This window comes from Agelaius tricolor, unplaced genomic scaffold, assembly GCF_023055355.1.
Source record: "Agelaius tricolor isolate 1412-34295 unplaced genomic scaffold, bAgeTri1.0.p SCAF_14, whole genome shotgun sequence".
NCBI classification, from domain to species: domain Eukaryota; kingdom Metazoa; phylum Chordata; class Aves; order Passeriformes; family Icteridae; genus Agelaius; species Agelaius tricolor.
In genome coordinates, this window is record NW_027269274.1 from 12,969,901 (window position 1) to 12,982,326 (window position 12,426).

Consider the following 12,426-nt stretch of genomic DNA (forward strand, 5'->3'; position numbering starts at 1 on the left):
CAGATATGTGTTTGTTAGTTTAAAAGAAAAAGTAGTCACAATTTAAAGACAATGGAGCTTTTGATATCTTGTTTTAGTGGTTAAACCTTACATACTTGTTCTGGAGGAAGGATATGAATGGAAGTAGATTTTTAGAGACAAAACTAAACAGAAATTTGTGAGCAAAATTGGATTTTTTATTTACTTTTTACAATGCATTTTGTTTCGGAGTTTCATACAGTCGTGAAAACGTGAAAGGTTTAACTGAGAGTGGTAGAGAAGCTTTGGAAAATGAATGAATTCCTCTTCCTTCTAATGACAGATTATAAAGGTGGTTTAATCTTACACTGTGAGTGAGTGTTCTCCTGGCAGGTTCTCATGTGGACAGATTAGGCATCCATCTGAGACACTGTTATCATATTGATTCCTTCCCTTGGAAGAATGCAGGCTTTTACTCATGGCAGAGATGATTCCAAGGGGCTTGCTGAGATTACATCTTGCATGGGAGTTTTAGCTGGGATTAGGTTACATGGGAGTGACAGTTTTGAGCAGGCATGGTTCAGGTGGTGCTGCAGGAAAGAAGGAGCTCTGCTCCAGGGGAAAGCTGACTACACTCAGGTAGAAAGCAGCTCCAGGGAATTCCTCAGATAATGTTCTTGAACTGTGCATGTGTGCATAGAGAGTAATATCAGAAAATTGCAGCTGATTTATGTTCTCAGAGAATAGGCAGTTGTGCATAAACCACCCTCATGTCTGGGTGCTTCAAAACCAAGTGGCAGCTCAGATCACTTTTAACAGCATGTTCATTGATGGGCAAAGGGGAATAAATGTTTCCTGAGCCAGACTTGATTCATGGTCTGTGGTGCTGTGGCACTCACTCCTATTCAGACAGATTTCATGGATAAATCAAAATCTTATGTAAAACTCAGAAATGAATATTTTTGTATAAATTTTCCACTATATGTTAACATAAATAGATTTTTACTTAAGATGACATTCCTGCTTGAAGCAGTGCTGACTTCAGAGTTAAATTAGGCTTGTTTGGACTGAGATATTTTACCAAGAACTCGGAGTATATGGTGAATTAAATTTATAGACACATATAGACAGGTAGTACAGAAGTGGGAATACTTTATGCATTTTTCTATCTGCCTATTCCAGCAAAGGTGAAGCAAAGTTTCAGAAGTTATAATAAAGTACCAGATGTAGCTGAAAGGTCTTTGCTGGCATCACAAGTTAAATTTAAATGAGTCTTCTCAGCAGGAGAACTTGGGGCTTGTATCAAAGAGACTTTAGTTCATCAGCAGTCAGTCAGGAACAGGGAATTTAAGAATCACTCTTACCTGTATATCTTGCATATCTACAGATCATTAAATGCCCTTTTTCTATGTGACATTGAGCTGCTGTGAAGGGAATTTTGCGCAGAACTTCCTGGTGACGCCACAAGTGCTAATACACTTTGGGATGTGAATTTATTAGAGAAGTCAGAAGAACCCCATGAATGAACCTCTTTTCTCTATTTGCAAACCCTGAATTTTGTCTTCTCTCCTTGATTTTTCCCTTTAGATTTCTAATAACACTGTACTGGCCAACTCTGTAGGACTCCTTAGTGTCTGCTAAGATCTCAGATCACAGATGATAGTAACTAATTCAGTGTTATCCAGCTATAAGGCTGTTATTGGGCTGTAGCAATTTTGCAGTAATTATCAACTGGAATCTGTTACCTAAGGAAGAGCTTTACTTTCCTTAATCAATAGCCTGCCTTGTACATTTTCCTACCTTCATACCACAGAAATCAAAGGAACTTGCAAGGTTCTTTAATATTTTATAGGAGAGTAAGACATTCCAATTAATCTTAGCTTGTTATTTTATAGCCATGTGATATAAATAACTAAAAAATGCCTCTAAAAAAGCAGAAATTATGCATGAGAAAGGAGAAACAGAATAGTATATGGGAAGTACAAACTGGTCTAAGTGTACTGGTGCTTCTGTGGAGGATGCTCCTGCCCTTTCCTTGACTCCTGGGTCCTTTTTGCCATTATTAGTACTCATGCTCAGCCTGCAGATCTGGCTGAACATAACCCTTACCAAAAAAATTAAAAAGATTGCTGTGTTGAATCAATGAGTTTATCCAGCTCACCAGCTGCAAAAAGTACATTGAAGCCAAAAAAGGTCAATGATGAGAACTGCAGTCTGTGCATGGGAGGCTCAGGGGGAGGGGGCATAGGAAGGCAGGGTGTCCACTTGTGCAGAAGAGCAGATAAACTGAAGGCAATTATAAAACTGTGTCACTGGCATCCAGTGAAATATTCAGAGTTACTGCATGTTGGTGCTGGTTTAGGAAGATGCTGCTAAAACAAACAAAAAATAGTCCAAGGAGTTTGGATTTCTAATGTGTTCAACCAGTCAGGAGGGTTTTGTTTCCTGTAAACAGTCCACTAACATTAGGTCTTTGGATTTTACCTACATAACCCATTCTTTAAAGGTCAAATACAAATTTACCCTGTCATGTCTTTACTGATTCAGCATAACAAAAATGGCTTTTTCCCATCATTGCCAGCTGTAAATCATTCAGACTAGTCTCTCTTTGGATAGATTTCAGTTGTCATTTCTTATATATAGCACTTGAAAAATTATTTCTAACCAGAAGTTGAACTTCAGTAACAAAGTGCCTATTCATTAGACATGATATTTCCTGGATATCAGAAGGGTATCTGCAATAGCCTTTTATCAAAGAAAAGATAAGATTCCTCCTTTCCCTGTGACTGAGCCAACCCCAGCAAGGAGCAAAAAGGGGAGTTCTGTAAGAGAGTTTTGTATCCTGTTCCAGGTAGTTAAGTCAATTGCTTTTCAGTTGGCATTAATAAAACATTTCTTTCAGTGGTAGATTAATCCCTGGCAACAGATGTCTTTACGTAGAAATGCATTCAATATTTTAAAGTTTAAATGTATTAAAGATGCTTACACTTGAACTAGGATTGGATTTAAGTATCCATTATTTTAAACACAGAGGAAGTTTTTTGGTTTTCACAATCATAAATATGTACAGACTTTTCAGGGAAAACTGAGCAACACAATGAGTGAAGTGTCAAAGTAGAGGGAAATAGAATTAGTTCTACATAATGGGCCATTCCAATTGTAGAAAAGAGGATTTGAAACTTAAACAAGCTAAAAATATATAAATGAGTGACAGCCATTGGTCTGCTCTAATTTACATTCCAAAAGGTGACCTACAGTTTAAAGCCTTGGTCCTGCAGAACTCAATACAAACAATAGAGCTTACAGCAAACTCCCTAGCTTGCCATGACAGTCCCCTAACATGGAAGAGAAAAAGACATCTGAGATGATGAAAACTCACAAGTGCTTCATTACAACACTGAATTTTATAGGTCTTCCAAATAATAAAAAATGTTTTAGGAAAAAATGCAGTTTACACAGATTTCTTTATTTACTGATTCTTTTATCTTAATGTGACAGAATTTAGTCTGATGTTAGAGGTTTAAAAATAGTCTTGAGAATTGCAGTTAAATTGTTTTGCTTAGATGTGTGAAACCAACACTCAGCTCATGGTATTTGGCAAGTCTGTAGGCATGAATTTTGCATGAGATTATCACATGTGTTCTTACAAGAGATGACCAAATGGTTGTTGTGGTTTTCTTTTCAAGTGGTTTGATTTAGTCATTGTTTGCTTGCTAATGAATCTTTCCCCAGTGCTTGTATTAAATTGTATTTATGTATATTGCATGTATGAATAACTGTTTTTAACAGGGAGTGTCTGCAAGGAATGCAACAGAGAGAGAATTTTTGTAGAGGAAGAAAAAATCACAGCATAGAAGGTCAGCAGAATGCAGTGACCTCCATCCCCAGCCCAGGGGAGCAGGAGCAGGAGGAGGCAGGTTCTGTCCAGCAGGGCACAGTGGCCAGCAGGGGCAGGGCAGGGCTCACATGTGGCTCTTGTGCCTGGCTGTGGGTTGCAGTGTGTGCCCAGCCATAGCAGAGGCACTCAAAAGGCACAAAGCATCTTCTGTGCCTTCAGTCCCACCATGTACTTTCCCATTCTTTCTTTGCTGTTTGAGCTCTTTAAGTATTCTGTAATATTTTCAAGGTAAAAATCAATCCATACCTACCTTGCAAATACTTCTTTGTGAATGGGTTGTAGTTAAGTCTGGATAGAGTCTTATCTGTGTTGACTTAAATCTCATTTTTTATCCTTAAGATGTCCCTCATGACAGTTTATATTTCTAGACACCATGTACATCCACCTCCAATCAGTGTGTAAATAACACTCTTCATTGCCTCTGAATGTAGTAACAGTGCAAGGATGTCTTAAGTAGCATAAGTGGGTTTAATCATAATATTGGGGGATAGCAGAGGAAGAACTCTCAGAAATGTGTTATAGTGCAGATGTAGGGACAGTGTTCACTTACATTTTCTTTCACATTTCTATTTGCAAAGTGCAGTCAGCACAAATTCTACTTCACTGTGGTTGGGAGATCAAAATTTAAATGCTGCTTCATTTTCTTTTTCTCCCCCTTGATTTTCCACGGTGTCTTGTAAAATATTCATCCCTCCTGTAATTACACTGAAGTTTATTTCGTACACTATTTCGTTATTTGGATGAGAAAGCCTGCAAATTTGAGTTAGTCTGCTATAGCTGCTTCATCACAGAATCATAGGATGGTTTGGGTTGGAAGGAACCCTCAAAGGCCTTGTCATTCCTTGTCCCTCTGCCATGGGCAGGGATGTCATCTCCCCTCCACCAACCTCCTTCCCTTCAGTTGCACGTGCTCATTTTCCAACCTCCTGGATTCCTCTTGGGGGGGTCATTTCAGTAAACAAATAACCTTACATATTATTTCATATTGTTTTATAGTTGTTACTTCTTATGTTTGGTTTCTTGTGGTACTCCCTAGACATTAATTCTTTTGTTACTAATATCACTTGCCTTTCATTAATTCGATTTCACCAGTGACAGACAGGTAGAAAAAATAAATAAATGGAAAGGAGGATCACTTCTAGGATAGGTCAAATTTTAGCCCTCGGTCTTAAAAAAAACAAACCCACAACAAAACAACAAAACCACCTCCCTATAATTCTGTGAAGACATTACAGTCTAACAAGTTAACACTGTAAATGTTTATTTAACAAATAGTTTTTTAAAAACTTGTCACTGACCCAGTATGATAAATAACCAAGGCTGGATTAATTTAAAAACTGGATCCAGCCATAAGCCACAGGTCATAAGAAGTTTATGTGAAGAATGCAAAGCCGTAGTCTCAGGCACTTGCACTGTGGAGCTTACAAGCTGCAGGATCTTGCTCTTACAAAGTTTTGACTGGATTTTGTTATATACACAACTGGGGAGTGCTCCAGAAGCATTAACATCAGCACTTTAGTTGGGATTGTGTTGCATGTGCCAAAATGTCTTCCTGTTTCCAACATTTTTAATTTTAGTTTGGCAGTGGGAAGACATGCAGGGCCCATGGTATCGCTGTCACTGGCCAGAGGAGATGAAATCAGGAGAAAGAAGTGGTTAGCCTTCCACTAATGTTTGAATTAAAGCTGGTCTGATTAAGTTAAGTTTAAAATGACTGTTCTAAACCAAGAACTTGCTCTGTAGTACAGGGTGAGTCTGTGTCTGCTGGGAACGTCCCTGGAATGTGCCTTGGAAGGAATGGAATGAAATGTTCTCTGTCTCCTGGAGGGCTGCTGAAATGGGCCCTATCTTGGAGCACTTAGACCAGGGTCATTCATGAGCTTTAGAAAACCTGCCTGCAGTTGTTCTTTAAAGACAAAGTACACTGGGTTTGTGTATCTCAATCCAAGTTTACGAGCACAAAATCTCTACTGAGAAGTCCCTCGTCTGCTCTGACTCCCAGCCATGATAGGCTGTGCATGTGTGTGAATAAGGCAGATCCATGCTGTGCACAAATAGGGTGATGTGTGCTCTTCAATGCAAACATGCAGTTGCATTCTAAAGGGAATGCAAACTTTATTTTTTTCTGTGATAACGCCTACTAAGTCCTTACATATTATATATTGTTTTTCTCACAGTCGTGCTTGATGGGGAATTTGGAAGTCAGGATGCTAGGAAAATTAATTCTTTCAAATCCTCTCTTAAAGAGCAAATTGAAGAAGACTATCTGCCCCTTTTCCCTCCACTCCCAAAAGCAATTTATTTATGGGAAAACAAACACGTTACTGTTCCACTGTGGACTGTATCACCACTTGATGTTTTATGTGCCTCAATTGTTGTGTTTTCAGATTGCAAGCCCCAAGGGGCAGGGACCATGTCTTCTTTTGTTTGCACAGCCCTGAGCCTACTGTCAGCACTCCATAAATAAGAAGTAATTATAGTGTAATGCACCCATGTATTTTGAAAGCTTGGATCTGCTCCTGTTGAAATCCAAGGAAATTTTTCCCCTCTTACTTCAGGGACAAAGGATAACATACTGTATTAACTAGAGGATTTTTTTTACATTGAGGGAGAGTGTTTATGTGAGGAAAATAGACTCAAAAACTATAATGCATCCTTTTGATTATGTTAAATGCATATATAGGAGCTGTTGTGAATTACAAATACTGTTTCAAAAGATGATAACCAGTTTTCCAGTGCTAACGACTTAGCTTATTAATGCGACAGTAAAATAAGAAATGGAACTGCTCCCAACTATGGAAAATTGTAATTAGAATGGAAAATTCCATCATTCTACTCAGTAGACACAAAGGTTTTTCTGAGTGCAAGGAGTGCAGAGAATACTAGAACAAGAATGAGAAACCTGTTTTGAGCTACCATGTAATCTGAAAGGCACACCATTTTTTTTAATATATGTGAAACATACTTTAATGCTGAGACCTTGTGTGTTAAGGTTCTGCCTGAAGTGAAGTTTTACGGCCAATTTATAAGGTCTTGCAAACAGGAGTTTACAGTGGAAACAGTGACTCTTACCTTAATTGTAGCAATGTCAATAGCATTGCTGTAATGAGCATCTGGCTGCATTCCATCTGTTGACCACACCAATGGGTTTTGTGCATCATAAAAGAAGTGTTTCCCCTCCATATTTGATTTTCCACATGTCAATCCCTCCTACATGCCCCAGTCCTCTCAGTTTATTGGGATCCCAGCACGTGAGCCATGTGAGTGGGAGATGGGGGTTTCTCCCACGACAGACACAGCCCAGCCCAGCAGGCCCTTGCTTTTTCAGCTGCCTGAGCTGCCCCTGTCACTTCCCCACTGCCATCAATGTCCCACTGCATGAACTTGGCTGACAGTTCCTGCAGCACATCAGGTTATGGGGATAACCATAACCTTCTTGGAGAGAAGAAGCAGCACCGTGCAGTAAATGCTTGAGCCCTTGCAGCCGGAGAGCATGGGACAAGGTCAAAAGAAAATTTCATGTTTAGCACATAAGACTTGGCAGATACTCTTACTGGGATGTGCTTGGAGGCTGCTTACATGTGCATTTGTCCAAGCTGTGTTTTTAAAAATGTTACAAAAATCAAACTGTGTAATTTTAAATTGATACTTTTAAGTCACCTCATTACTTCTTTAATCAAAATAATAATTGAATACATGTCCCTACTAAATTAGGTAAATAATTTGGAATAAAATATATTTCATATGAAATACAATTAAAATATTTTTGTATGAAACCCCAGATGTGCATGTAAGGTTTCACAGCAGTACAAGCAGCTGCTTTTCTTCTTCAAAGGTATTTTCTCCTGTTACTACAACTTTAAGGGTGATCTCTTCCAATATCAGTGGCTCTTCCATCTCCCTCAAAGTGAGATGCTATGAATATCCAATCTGTTTAATGCAATGACTCATTTTTAGCTTATTCATGTTTGGGGCCTGATGCACTCTAGTCTGGGAACAGAGACAGTTTATAGTGACCTGCCTCTGTTACAGACCCATATCTGTATTCTAATATACACAACTTGGCTTCCTGAGTGCAGGAGAAAGAAAGTAGAAGTGCTGTATCTGTTTGGTGTCCTCTCCTGGTTTTGTCAGCATTTATTCCCCATAGTTTAGCAGATTACACCATCATTTTCTCTCTCATATTTCTTCAAGGTGGGGGGAAGCTCTGTACAAATCTGTAAACTCACCACCATGTCTCCCTTTAAATCCCTAATAATTATCCTTAAAGGCTATTCACTTCTGTCTGACTGAAGAGAGTCAGGCGATGAGCAAAGCTGATAAATATTCAGATCAGGGCTGTATCTCCTATTTATCTCACCTTTTTTCTTTCTTTATAATTTTATCTGAAGTTGTAAAAATGTGGACAAAAGGGACTGAAGTCCTTGAATGAATAATAGGTACAATTGTAATGGAAATGACTAATTCTGAATGTTATGATCTGTGTGATTTTGAATTTTCACTTTCAGTAAATCAAAGGGCAGCACAAATCAGGAGATGTGCACTCAGGGAAGTTTATTGAAAGTAATTCTATAAAATAGCAGTTCTTGCCCATTGTTGTGTGGATCCTTTTGTGGGGGGGAGAGAGGGTAGGGGAAATTTTACCCCACAATATCTTAGGACTGTGACAGTCTTTGGAGAGCTGGGAAAGCTAATCCTCACCCTTAGAGTCATTGCATTCTCCTGCTCTGAAGCAGATGATTTCCCACCTTCCTTAAAACATTTTAATTATTACTTCTGGCTGCATGAGGCAAATAGAAGCTTCATCTGAATATCCCTTCCAGAAGCCATGATTACCCAATAGACTTCACCTTTTTTGTTTTCTTGATTTTTTTGTATGCATGTGTAGAAATAGTAGTATTTCTAAAAGTGTAATTTGCTAGGAGTCACTTAATTTTGCTGTTTAGGCCTTTTGTCTCTGAGGGATAGTTTTTTCACTTGTTCATTGTAGTTTGTATATTGTAGGGCACCCTAAATGTTTGCTCACAACAAAAGATAAGTCAGTTCTTATCTAATAAACCATAGAAGGACTACTAATTTTTGAAATGTCAGAGGAATACTATAATCATAGCTGTCCTTTTTACAGGTAGGTGAATAATTCCTCTCAGTGCAAAACATGGACTCAGGAAAGGGCTTTTGAAACAAGAGGCTGAGCTTGGTCAGTTGAGATTCCCAATTTAATGAGGCCTTGGCTTTGCTGTATGCCCTGTAGGTAAATCCTGTGCAGTCCTAGCAGAGCTGTAAATGTGTAGATTAGATTATGTTGCTTAGTCCTGGATCATTTTGTGCCTGCTCTAAGTGATGTCTCCCACATCACTTAGGAGTGAATTTAGGAGTGAATTTAGAATTAAGAAGTGGAATTGATTTTTTTTTCCAATTTGTATATGCCTGCCTCACAACTGCTGACAATAACACTGAAAATACAGAGGACTAACCAAGCAAGTACAAGGCCTTGGGAAAGTTAGTTCATGAAAGGGTTCCACAGATCTTGGCTGATGATTTTCTTTGTAAACCAATCTGTGATTGTTGCTTTTGCTTTCACCCTATATTTAGAAGTAATAATAAAAAAGATATTCCAATGATCAAAAGCAGAATGAGAAAAGAGGGCATATATCTAATGTGCATCATATTGACTTAAAAGATGCTTCATGTGTTTAGAGAGAATTAAAAAACATGGTATTGCTGTGTATAGTGGCTTTCATTTCCCCTGTTCTAAGCACTTCCATGGTATCCTATCTGTCATATTTGTGTTCTTACATACCTCAGTCAAGTGTTGTTGTTTGCTGCCTGAAGGTCTCAGACATACCAGTTCAAAGTTGGCTTATTTATTTATTTATTTGCTTATTTTCCTTGATGTGTTCAGAGTAGATAAGTATCCAAAGAATCAAAGACTTAGATGCTTATTTTCATAGCCAATGGTTTTGGAATCTTTGAGGATATATCTCTTGGAACAACAATAAAGAAATTTAATTTTATTGGAGCCAAAACATTTTTCAAATGTTGGTAATTAAACTGAGTCCATAAAAAGGCTGGGATATTAATAACAAGGGTGGATATTTCAATATTAGGAGAGATGGCAGATTGCAAGATTCATGTTTAGGTATGTGGTTCAAAACTACCATAGCTATACCTTTAACCTACAAACTGTCATATTTTAAATTATAAGCCCTACATAACCAGGGCATGCCAGTGGCCTTTTTGTTCTTTGCTGCACTATAACAGAGGAAGCTACAGGGGCAGGAGGGGGCAGGGGGCTTTTTCCAGTGATATTTTGCAAAGTGAGAGCAGGAACAGAGAATGTGGAAATCAGAGATACACTCATGCAGGAAGCAGAATTTAAAGGAGCCTGGGGAGGAAGGAAGAGTAGAAATCAGACAAAACTTATCAGTCATGTCTGTAGAAGAAAATAGGGGATGAAATGCTCAGAAGCACTGTCATGACATTCATGGACTGAAAATTGTAGATTGCCACTTAGGATGACTGGAAAACTGCAGTGGAGCTGATTGCAGCATGTATTTCACACACACACAAAATTATTGGGGCAGATAAGAGAGAAATCTGCAACAGGAAAGAATCGAGCATCAAACAATTGTGGTGGATTCTGAAACTTTCACTTAAGATAGACTGTTCCAGCTAAAAATTCTGTGTCTGTTGAAGGAATCACTGGAAGACATGTGATGCATGATGTCATGGAGGTTCTTTATCAGTGCTTTTCTCATGGCTTTAGCCATGAGGGTAATTACACAGAGGCACAGGACCTGGAGAAGTGTTAATTTTGCTATAAGAACAGTAGACTGAGCTTGCTCGCCACCCACACACTGCTGTCCTCCAGGATCAAGACTTTCCTCTGGAAGCTCATGCACAAACACATACTCAATACTTAGTTTTTATATACCTGTTCATTGTTTTTAATACCCAGTATAAAGGAGATGTGATCAATTCTACGCTTATGGTTAGTTCTAATTTCAGTCATAATCAGCAGGTGATCTGAAAATGTTCATAACACCATGTTTAGATGACTGATGCAGTCCCTTTTTCATCTTAAAAATTATAAACCTGAGAGCAAAACAAACTCTGTGTGTGTGAAACAGGAGCAAGAGCAGAGGAGTGAGGAGGAAACTCCATTGCCCAGCTGCAGCTTTGCAGTGGGAGGTGGAGAAGGTCTGGCCTCGTGCCTCCCAAAGGAGAAGGAGCAGTGGTGGAAGGCCAGCAGCCCCATTCTGATCTGATCTCAGCTCCTTGGTGTGTAGGATAAGGGACCTGCACAGGCATGACTGTGAAGAAGGGGACTGAAGTGCAGCCTTCTCTTCTCCAGGTAGACCTCTGCACAAGTTTGGGAGCATAACTTCTGTCCCAGAATTAAAAAATAGTTGAATGCATTCCTAGTCAGTAGGAGATCAGTTTGTGGAATGAAGGGGCTTTGGTGGTGTAATATTTCAGCTGGTCCCCACCAGAGCTGAGGAGGTAATTATCACTGTTACTGCTTGCCAGGGTGACAACAGAGGGGGTCCAAAATGCTTTTTCTGTCTGATAATGTGCTTAACTAGCTTTCAATGAAGTTGCACATCATGGTTCATCGCCCTTGAATTTTTTTGAGGACCCTAAGTTACTGGTTTAGTGACTAGCAGCAATGTATCAGTGCAGATCAGCAGCAGATAATTTAGTCTGATCTTGTTTGATTTTATGGGTCTCCTAAAAACTTTGTTTCCACATACCAGCAGCTTAACAGACAGACATATGATTTCAAGCTGCTAAACTTCAAGGCTTGTTGTAGATGGGGCAAGAATGCATGGTGGAAGAAAAAAAAGGTGGAATTAATGCTGGGAAAGAATTTGACTCTGGCTTATACTCTGGTGCCTTTCATTTTCAGACACACTGAATATTATACATTTCTGCATCTGTTTGTGGTACAAAAAACCAGAAATGAGATGACTAAATTTTAATAAATAAAAATGTTTTTATCTGTATGTGGTTCTCCATGGTCCTCTAAAAAGAAAAGAGAAAGTTCTTTACAATCTAAATATAACTCAATATCTACAGTAATTCTCAAAGTTGTTATTGTTTAAAAGTAACCTTTTTAGAAATAAGGATATAGCTTTCAAATACTTAATAAATACAGAGTATCAGTGGACTTAGCTGGGCTTTCAGACTCTGTTGATCTCAAGGTGTAACTAAATGGGTTAAAATGTAGCTTGGACTTTTTACCTTGGAAGTGAGAAAACCCAAGGCTTTTGTGTTTTTACTTCATTCATAGAGTTAGAAAAACTCTTGTGCCTAAGCAATTTACAAAAAATGGAGTCCAAGGAAGATGAAATATATTTGTATTTTTGTGAATTGTCTTTGTCATAAGAGATTAGATTATACACTTACTGAGTTCAACAGACATTGTGCGCAACCATTTTTTTTGTTAGCAAATAAATCTGATTTTTAAATATCTTGTATTTTAATCTTAAAATCACATGTTGAAAAATGACAACTATTTATATTTCAAATGTCTCTAATTCCTGTCACTTCTTCTACTTAGTTGTTTT

At 38.4% G+C, this 12,426-nt stretch overlaps 1 protein-coding gene across 11 annotated transcripts in view; it reads left to right on the plus strand.

Moving 5' to 3' along the window:
• The window catches only part of ERC2 (ELKS/RAB6-interacting/CAST family member 2), a 407,180-nt gene that overhangs the window by 321,200 nt on the left and 73,554 nt on the right, over positions 1–12,426 (plus strand). The gene's annotated exons all lie outside the window — the stretch shown is intronic.